This window comes from Equus przewalskii, chromosome 4 (genome assembly GCF_037783145.1).
Source record: "Equus przewalskii isolate Varuska chromosome 4, EquPr2, whole genome shotgun sequence".
NCBI lineage: Eukaryota > Metazoa > Chordata > Mammalia > Perissodactyla > Equidae > Equus > Equus przewalskii.
Window position 1 is genome coordinate 39,032,578 of NC_091834.1, and position 10,063 is coordinate 39,042,640.

The following is a 10,063-nucleotide window of genomic DNA, read 5'->3' on the forward strand; positions in this document are numbered from 1 at the left end:
CAGTTAGACATTAAAAGTTTTGGCTCTAGTGCCTGTATATCTGGGTTTATATCTTGATTCCCAACCTTACTTGACCCAGTAGCCAGGGAAAATGGCACACTTGTTCCATGCCTCAGTTTCCTTAGTTGTGAAATGGGAGTAATCATAGGACCTACCTCATAGGACTGTTATATGGTTGCTTAGAAGTGTAGGGGAGGAGCAAGTTTTCCTTGACCCTCTAGGCAACCTCTTAGAGTCCCTGGCTGCCTCTGAAAATTAAACTGACAAAGACAGATTACAGGAGAAAAACATGCAAATTTATTTAATATAAATGACATGATTTATTTAATATAAACCCATGACACAGAGGCCTTCGTAAGGAAATGAAGACCTGAAGAAACAGTTAGACTTGAGTATTTCTATGGTAGGTTTGATGAAGAGTGAGTAGTCAAGAAGAAATTTGATAGGTCTTTAAGGGGAAAGAGGTAAGGGTAGTAAACTGGGGAAACTTAGCGAGGCCTGTTAGGATTCTTCTCTGGTGTCCCTGTGTCTTCAGAGAGAAGGATGCTCCTTTCCTCCAAGTATAGGGAGGGCACCTCCCACAGGAGGGTTTTATGACCTGTTTCAGGGGAGAAGGTGGAGGGTGGATCAGAGTGACCCTCCTGGATCTGCCATTTCCTCGAACTCCTTCAGCTGAAAATAGTCAATATACCAAGGCACCATATTTTGGGGTAGCATGTCCTGAACTCTATCAGAGGGTTAAATTGTTAATACATGAAAACGCATAAAACAGAGCATAAGATTTAGTAAGCATTTTATTGTTATTATTGTCCTTGTTATTACCGTAATCATTATTATTTAGGGAAAGGTTTCTATCAGTGGGGTAATCCATACTTAGAGTGAAGCTGTAGCTGAAGGTGATACATGGTAGATTTCTGTTCATTTTTGGAAATATTTATTAAGCTCCTACTATGTGCCAGGCACTTTGCTGATGGCTGGAATCAATGGGGGAATAAGACAAATCAGGTCCCTGACCTTCTTGGGCTTTTTTGAGGTGGGTGATGGAGGGGGAAATAACATTGATTTGGAGGATTAGCAAACAAGCAAATTGATTCATTTTGGAAACTTTGCCCTTTGTAAGTAGGTTTAGCAAGGATGCCATGACTCTTTTTACTATTTCATGAAGGCTGTGTAGTCACTTTAAAATTTATTGTGTGGACCGAGAGGGTTTATCAGCTGTTTCCATCTCCAAAGAGGGGAAGAGTGGGAGGAGGTTGACTTTGTCACAGGAGGACTGCAGGTGAGTAATGAGATTCCCGGCAGTGAGGGTGTTGCACATCAGAATGAATGAATGTGGAGGCGTGGAGGATTTCATTCAATTATTCTTTCACCTTCAAGAGTTTATTCGGTACTAGTACGTGTGTGGCTCTGTGCAAAATGTGGCAGGAAGAGGGGAGTGCTGATACCAAGTCATGGCAAGATTCACTTTCAGTGGCTCAGTTTTTGTTTGTTTTCACCGAGAAGTAAAATAAAAAATATACATTGGGTTTTTAAAAAAAATTAGATACCAAGTAACTGGGCTATTTTTCTGTCAGCTTGCCATAAAATGGTTGATTAGAAATGATTTTCAAAACACATATGTCAGTGATAAATTGCCTTCTTCATATGTTTGGTCACACTTGTCACCAATGAGAAGCAATGCATGAAATATGCAAAACCATCCTCCAAGAAATAGTTGTTTGCTTTCTTTTCGTTTTCTTTTAATTTTTTTTATTGACACTAAGTGGATTGGTAGTTGGTTTTCTCAGCTAGAGGTATGCCTCAATGATATTGGATAACAACTATGCAAATATATGCTAATCCAGCCAAGGAAATAAAGTAACGATGCCATCTTATACTCCTAAATTAAAGCCACTGGTGCATTAGTTCTTAGTGCTTGTTAGGCATGGAAGAGTTGACAAAATAGAACTAACATCATGGGGCATTTAAGGTGATCTTGGAAGCAGAAAATAGGGACTGGCGGCCTTCTCAAAGTCCAGGAGTCCAGACACTGCCCTGAGTGAAAAGGGAAGACTTTTACACACTGCCTCTTTCTAGATTTGGGGGAACTCGAAAGTCAGTGTTTGATTGACAAGAGGAGGGAACCAATGGAGATTACAATCAATTCAATTCAGGAAGCAAGACATACAAATTGAGCTGCCCTTTCAAACACAAACTCTGCCCTGCTCTGGGTCCTGGCAGGATGACTTCCATAGGCTGCATGAGCTGTGGGTTCAGGGAATGGGAAGACCAGCGGGAGACTAAAGGGCAGGAGGAGACGGAGCTTTGGACACTTCCTGACTCTTCCCTGTTGGGCGTCCTCTTGATAGCGGCTGAATCCCTTTCCCAAGCCACAGTTCCTGCTAGGAGCTCTTCTTCTAAGCTACTGTTCTTACTGGTTTATAATAACCTCTTCCTCCACTTGTTCCTTCAGACCTAGGGGTAGTCGAGGCTTCCTCCTGTTGCCTTTGTCCCAGGTGCTTCATCATTTCTTGCTATCTACATTTCTATAAAAATGAATTTCCTTAATGAAATTCTCTTCAATCACCCTTATTGAGTAGGTAATTCATCTCCTCTAGGGATCTTCACAGATGCGCAAACACACATAGGACTGTGACAAGTCAGTGAGAGCCTGGGTGGTGGTCTGGATGGTAAATGATATCGGTGTTGAGGGAAGATAGAGGTCACCGTGGACCAGTGGTCAGGGAGGTGACTTGGACTGTGACCTGAAGAAGGGTGGGGTCTGGGTAATAATTCGAGCAAGAGAAGGGCAGTGGAAGGGATGTCATTTATGGTCAGTGAGTAGCCTTAGTGAAGGGTTAGAGCCGGAATGTACAATGAACATTCACCTTTACCAATTAGACAAACTTGATGGAGGTAGAAGATGAAGATTTGTTGTAGAGAGTAGAGGATGAAGCTGGTAGGGCTGAGTGGAATCAAATTAGGAAATGTTTTAAAACATGGGAAAACAGTATGGGAAAGCAATGGAATACATTGCTATCATAATTACTCTTTTTCCAATCCTATAACTTTTGTAGTAATAACTATGATGCAACTACATAACGTTTATATGGTATTTTATAATTTTCAGAGCATCTTCATGATGCTTAATGCAGATAATTGCATTTACCATTACCCTCAACTCTTCTTCCATGCCAAAAACTATCCCCCAATTCTGAAGATTTAGATGGGAAAAAATATCTAAACACGATATTAATTAATCATTTTCTTCTCATGTAAAACCTTCCAATCATATGGAATGATTTACGCAAGCAAAAAGGAAGTATAGCCTTGCATTTCTTTTTATTATCAAAAGCTACAGAATTTTTTTAATTGCATGGAAATAAAGGAAATATTTCTTCCAGGGCATAAGAGGATGAAGGAACAAAGGCAAAATTTGGAGTTCTAGGACTGCTTATAATTCTCCCCACAGCAGCGTTCAAGTGATAAATTGTTTACAGAAGCACTGACATAATCACAGTTCTTCAGGGGTCCCAGAACTCCCAATACTGCTGAAGTCAGAGGGACAATGAAAGGCCTCTTCCTCGGATGATCCATCTGGGAACACTTAGGCTGCAGGAAATTGTTTCTAAGTAACTTTTGGCTAGTTCTATGATAAAAATACATCCAAAGAAACTACTAAGCATTTGCTCCCATGTATTAGCAATGTAGTGTGGCAGAAGGGAAAAAATATGGATTTTTGAATTCAATAGTTTAGACTTTAATCTTGATAGTGCCACTTAATATTCATGCGAACTTGAGCCAGTTTCTCAATCCGAGTGTCACTTTCTTTATTTGGATGGTAGTAGTAAAGTACCTGATTTACAGGGCTTTTGGGGGAACTTAATGAATTGATGCCTGTAAAGCATCTAAAGCAGTGTCTTGTATGTAGCTGAACCCCAATAAATGCTCAGATGGTGCATGCATCTGCTATGTGGGGGGGATTATGCAGAACATGCCAGAAGACTTAGAGAGTTTCTAAGCTACTCATGTGTGCAGGCCAGAGAAGTGATTTGTGTTTTGTATTGCATTTTGACTACAATGATTTCCCTGTGGTACAAACTCTCTGAGGCCAACAGTTCCAAGCCTTCTTCCTTAACGCTTCTCTTATCTTGGCAGTCTGGCTTGAAGAAGGTAGCAGAGGAGAATTTTCTCCCTGCCATGAATCAGAGCTGTGGAACTCGTGGTGGCTCTCAATTCTAAAATGCAGCCCTGAAGAAGATTAAATCAGAAAGCTCAAGGAAGGCAAAAGATATTCTGAGACAACTTTCATTCATCTCCTGGTTACAGTTTCAAAGAAATCTGCTCTGCCCTTCATTGGAAAGAGATCTGGGAATCAGGAAGAGATTTTAGAACCACGGGTTTCTATCCTGTGTTTGCAGAATCTGGAAGAAAAAAAAAATGCAGTTAGTTCCTTTCTGTGTAGCACTGAAATAAACAACTTCATTAGAATTGTATTCATTTAATTTCCCTTCTTTCTGTCCTACTTCCCTTTCTCTCTCTCTCTCCTTCCTCTCTTCTTCCTTCCCTGTTGTCTCTTGTCCTCATTCTTGGCATATTTTCTTTGCCTCCATTTGCTTGCCCAGGATCTCAGTGGGGGCAACGCAGGAGCCATGTTAGAGTGCTCCTGGGGAGTGTCAACAAGTGATGGGACAGTGTCTTCTGCAAAACTTTGCTTTGGATGCATGACAACGACACTTAAGTCATCCAGAAACTGGAAATTTGATGCTTCTTTCTCCCTCTCTAATTCTTCGATTCTTTGTTCCCAGTTTGAAAGCTACAATCATGGAAGAGTTCATTTTCTTTTAGCAATAGATTAGCGGTGAGGGATCAGGGCCAAACAAGAAGCAAGAAGGGAAGGGGCTAGTCATCCGATCCAGGGTCCTAGTGTCCCACATATTGCTGCACAGTCAGACAACTCTACCAGTAAGCTCTCAGAGATGCTGCTTTTTGGAAAAGCCCAAAATAATTACTTCCCAAGATTACCTAGCATAATAGATGGTCACTCAGACTAACAAATGGAGTCAGCAAAGTCCGAGTGCAAATTCCTCTCTGCCTCTTAGTCTCTGTGAGACAGTTTCCCCCTTTGCAACTAAGGAGAAATAATTGCTGCATCACAGAGTTGATGGGAGAATAAGTAAAATATCTTGAGCTTTGCCAGACACATGTTTAACTTCTAATAAATGGTGATTATTGTTATAGTCCTACCCTGAGGGATTCTTCCAGCTGAATTCAAGATTTCTATAAGTGACTTATAGACCTCATACATGCCAAAAAAGTTTAAACACACTTGTAGCAAACAGAAGTGACTAGAATGTGTGGACATCTCAATTCAATGACATGCCCTCTGCATGTGCTGCAGCCTACAGGAGGAATGTGCCCACTTGTGGACATTGGACATGGTGAAACAAATCAAGATAGGCCCTCTCGCAATGTGCTCATATTTGGGTTGGTTTTCAATAGTCTTTAAATATTTTTTCTCCCTTGTGACAGGGCTGACTGACCCATTTAACATGTGCTCCCTCTATCTGTATAGCTTACCTTTCTTATTACATGACACTTAAATTTGAGCTTTCTCGAGATGGCAAAAGTGTGGCATGTCACTTTTCACATCTATAGCAGGCAAGACAAACCAATCGAGATATTCTCTCCTGTTGAACCTAGACTCAATCTCAGAATCCTCAGCGCAGTTTCTAGACTGCCACTGCCAAGTGCTTGTAGCTGATGGGCAAGATGAAATCTATTTGTCATTTCTGGGTTCTTTTCTCAAGGTTCTCACAGACTCATGGTCAGGCATAACATAAATAAAAAGCTGGAATAATTAGAAGGTAGGTGATGATTTCTGGCACAGGGTCTTTTTCTTTTTTTTTGGTGGCAGGAAGCATAGAATTTACTCAACAAAGATTGTTGAGCTGAACAAAGGTGAATAAGGGCAGACAAAGTCCCAGACCTCCTGGGCACTGATAAGGCTGTGATTCTCACTCTGGACTACGCATTAGGACATCTGGGGCGCCTTAAGAAATACTAGTGCCCACTCCCCACCTACTCATGTAAAAGCCTTAATAAGCTAAAGATGTTAAGCGCCTCACTCATCATATCACATTGTAAATGTCTGTCTGCCTGTCTGTCTCCCCAGCTAGGCTGTAACCTCCTTAAAGGAAAGAAGTGTACTCTCTTTACTTTTTTAAAAAATTAAGGTAAAATTTACATACAGCAAAATGCACAACCTTTAAATACATAGTTGGGTGAATGTTTGCAAATGTATATACCTGTGTAATCAACACTCTAATCAAAATAAACAATACATTTATTACCCCAGAATGTTCCTTTCTGCCTCTTTCCAGTAAACCTCACCTCTCATAGGCAATACTATTTCTATCACCAGAAATTAAACTTGCCTGTTCTTGAACTTCACAGAAATGAAATTATATACCATATACTCTTTTGTGTCCAGCTTCTTTCTCTTAACATAATATATTGGCGATTCATCCATGTTTTTGCATGTATCAATAGTTTGTACCTCTTTATTGCTTAGTGGTATTCAATTGTATGAATGTACCACAATATGTTTATCCATTGTCCCGTTGATAGACATTTGTGTTATTTCCAGTTTAGGAAAATGATAGTGTGATGGTTGATTTTATGTGTTAACTTAGTTAGGCTGTGGTACTCAGATATTTGGTCAAACACCAATCTAGATGATGCTGTGAAGGTAGTTTTCAGAAGTGATTAACATTTAAATCAGTAGACTTTGAGTTTACTCCAATTCATAATACTCCATATAATGGAGGCAGATTACCCTCTATAATATGGGTGGGCCTCATTCAATCAGTTGGAGGCCTTATGAGAAAAAGACTGAGGTTCTCAGAGGAAGAAGGGATTCTGCCTCCAGACAGCCTCCAGATTCATGACTGAAGCATTGGCTTTTCACTAGGTATCCAGCTTGTCAGCTGCCCTGCAGATTTCAAACTTTCCAGCTCCTACAATCTCACGAGCCAATTCCTTAAAATAAATTTTTCCCTCTCTATACATACACAGCCTATTGGTTCTCTGTCTCTGGAGAACCTTGACTAATACAATGGACAAACTTGCTATAAACATTCTTGCTCAAATATTTTTGTAGGAATGTTTCCAATTCCCTTGGGTAAATATTTAGAAGTGAAATCGAAAGGTCAGTCAGTAGGCGTATATTTAACTTTATAAGAAAGTGCCAAACAGTTTTCCAGAATGGTGTACATTTTTCTCACTTCCATCAGCAATATATGAGAGTTCTGGTTGCTGCACATTCTTGTCGCTATTGAGTGTGCCAGTCTTATTAGCTTCAGTTATTTTGACGGATGTGTAGTGATCTGTCTCTGTAGTTCTAATTTGCGTTTCTCTGAGGGCTAATGATGTTAAACACTTTTCATGTGCTTATTAGCTATTTATATATTTTCTTTGGTAGACCACCTGTTCAAATATTTTGCAATTTCTTCCCTTTTGAATCTCAATTCCTAGCATTTAGTGGTTACTCAGTACATAACTATTCAATGAATGAATGAGTGTTATATCATCTGTCATCAGTGATTATTCTGATGTGATTATTAAATCTTTGTCTAGTTGTTTGCAAAACTTATAAAGTGCTCAGCATAATGCCTGATACATAGTCAGCAGCCAACAAGTGGTAGCTATTAGTACCATCCCTATTTTATAGGAATAAAATAGGAATGAGGAAATGAGGATCAGAAACGACTTCACCAAGGTCACCTACTTACTAACTGTTAAAATTGTCACTCGACTCTGTGCTTCCCAAATTCTGTGTTTCATGTTTTGACTTTTAGGAACATACTAGGAAAGGTGTGTTAGGAGTGGTTAAAGAAAGTGCTGAATATATTTGAAGATGGAGAAATTCCAATAGTTTGATTTTGGAAAGTTCTATGGTGGACCCCATTTTTTATGGACCTACTTTATCCACAAGAATAGGCCTGTAATGATGAAATCTTATGACAGCCAACAGTTTGTCCCTAAGATACTTCATAATATTTTGGCTGCTGTTTGCTAATAGAGTCCAAGACAAGTGGACCTAGGTTGCCTACTGATGGAGCTGGGGGCTCATGGTCATTCTGACAACCCTTTTTCTGTTTACTGGAAAGCCCAGCAGCCCCCTCAAGGGTCCTTTAGGCCAGGCTGACTAATCCTTCCTTCTGCTCAGATTTCACTTTCCTGAAAGGGAGTATGAGGAGCAGGGAGTGACTAATCCCTTCAAACTGGCAGTGCCCAGAGCTGGTGTTAATCTGCATTATCTCAGCTCCCCCAGGGTGAGTAATCATGTTGAATCAGAAGATCTAACCCTGGAAAACAGGTGCAAGTTTCCAAAGGAGGCCTTTGTGGCCACAACAGGAAGTTAGCTGAAACTCAATCTATATTTACTCCTTGCAACTGAACATTTTTTGGACCACAGACTGCAGGAATGTTCAGGTTCCATAAAAATTGATCTCTGCACTGATTATGTGGGCATCATAGAAACACCAGCCATGTGCCCAGCCTGGACCCAGGGGTCAGTCCAGATTGTGAGGGCGTGCACAGCAGGTCCGAGCCAAAGACTTCCCCGGACTCTCCACAGAGGCAGTAGGTGACACGGAGTGACTAGGCAGGCCCTGCCTACTGGGCTGCACACACAAACATGTTTTGAAGCCCTTTATACACTCAGCAGGGAACACGCTGTTCTCTCTGGGAGGTTGCCAGAAACTTATAAGAGAGTCAGATCAAAGCCAAGAATAGACAGCAAGGCCTCTCTCCTGCCTCAGAAGGGGACGCTATGTGGTGCTAGGGTGCTTCGGTCCCTCGGTGCTCCTCTAGCCTTCCAAACCAAGCCTACAACTGTTTCCCTGGACTTTTCACCCCTTGGTTTGTTTTTAAATGATTACTAAAGAACATCCTTGGGCAGCTATAATCAGGCTATCCAAAGGCAAATACAAATTGTTCTTTCTGCTGTCATTTGTTTTGCATCTCAGAGCCTCAGGCCATGGACCTTGGAGGCAGCACTCATGGAGAATAGGTTACCAACCTTTCCCACTTCAAACAGATACAGGCAGAGTTTGAGTGGCTGTCCTCCCAAGTTAGCCATCTGCTCCAGCTTCAGCAAGAAACGCAAAGGTTACTTGAAATTCAACCAGTCCTGGCAAAGTGGAGAGCAAATCTTAATCTTCCTCAGAGGTACTAGAGGCCTCTTTACCCTCTTCCACAGACTCTTCCTAAATCCTGTGTCTCCATCTTGACCCAGCTCTAAAACCAAATATTTAAAAAGGTTTCTTCTTCTCTGTAATACCTGCAAGAATCGTGTCAATTTTTAAGTAAACATTGTTAGGGGAACTTTTGGTATATTCCCCATATTTGTATAGGGCATAACTTTTGTTTCAAAATGGTTTTTCATAGTTCTCTAAGTCTCTAAGATTCAACTCCTTTTTTGGCTTATGAAATTGACGTTAACCAAGATGCATTCTCACAGAGTCAACTACTTGAAATGTAGGCATTCACCCAATTCATCCATCCATCCATCTCCCCATCCAATACTTTTTGAGTTTAAAGTCCCTACAAGTACCTAACCAGCCTATATAGCACTGAAGTTGAGAACACGCAGTAATTAAGAGATGATAAATGTCACATTGATCCATACTGCTTATTAAGCAACTAAAAATAGAAAAGCTCAGGGGAGAATGATCTGTGTGAATGCTCAGGATTCTGCTATGGAGAGATTTTACCAACCATATGCAACTGCAAAATATAGAAAGCCAAGCCCAGGCAAGATAAGCTCATTCTGGGCTGGGGACCTGCTAATTGGTTTCATAAGCATGTGGATGGAACCCTCGGGGGGCTAGATTCCAATATGGGGAGAGAAATGACATATTTCACTGAAATAAACGTCTGAATCAGACTGAAGGAGCTGTTATGACACTGGGCTGTGGCTGTAATCAGCATTTGTGTGAAGAGGACACTTTATTTAGGGAGGTATTAATGGTCAAAAAAAACTGAGTTGGAATCCCATTTCACCATTTCCAAAGTATGA

The 10,063-nt window shown here is 40.8% G+C and overlaps 1 long non-coding RNA gene across 1 annotated transcript; it reads left to right on the forward strand.

The window, feature by feature from the left end:
- Nucleotides 1-1,141: 1,141 nt before the first annotated feature.
- LOC139083030 (uncharacterized) lies at nucleotides 1,142-4,470 on the forward strand. The gene is made up of 2 exons (XR_011539525.1): nucleotides 1,142-1,279; nucleotides 4,138-4,470. It is a non-coding gene; the product is annotated as an uncharacterized lncRNA (long non-coding RNA).
- The last annotated feature ends 5,593 nt before the right edge of the window (nucleotides 4,471-10,063 follow it).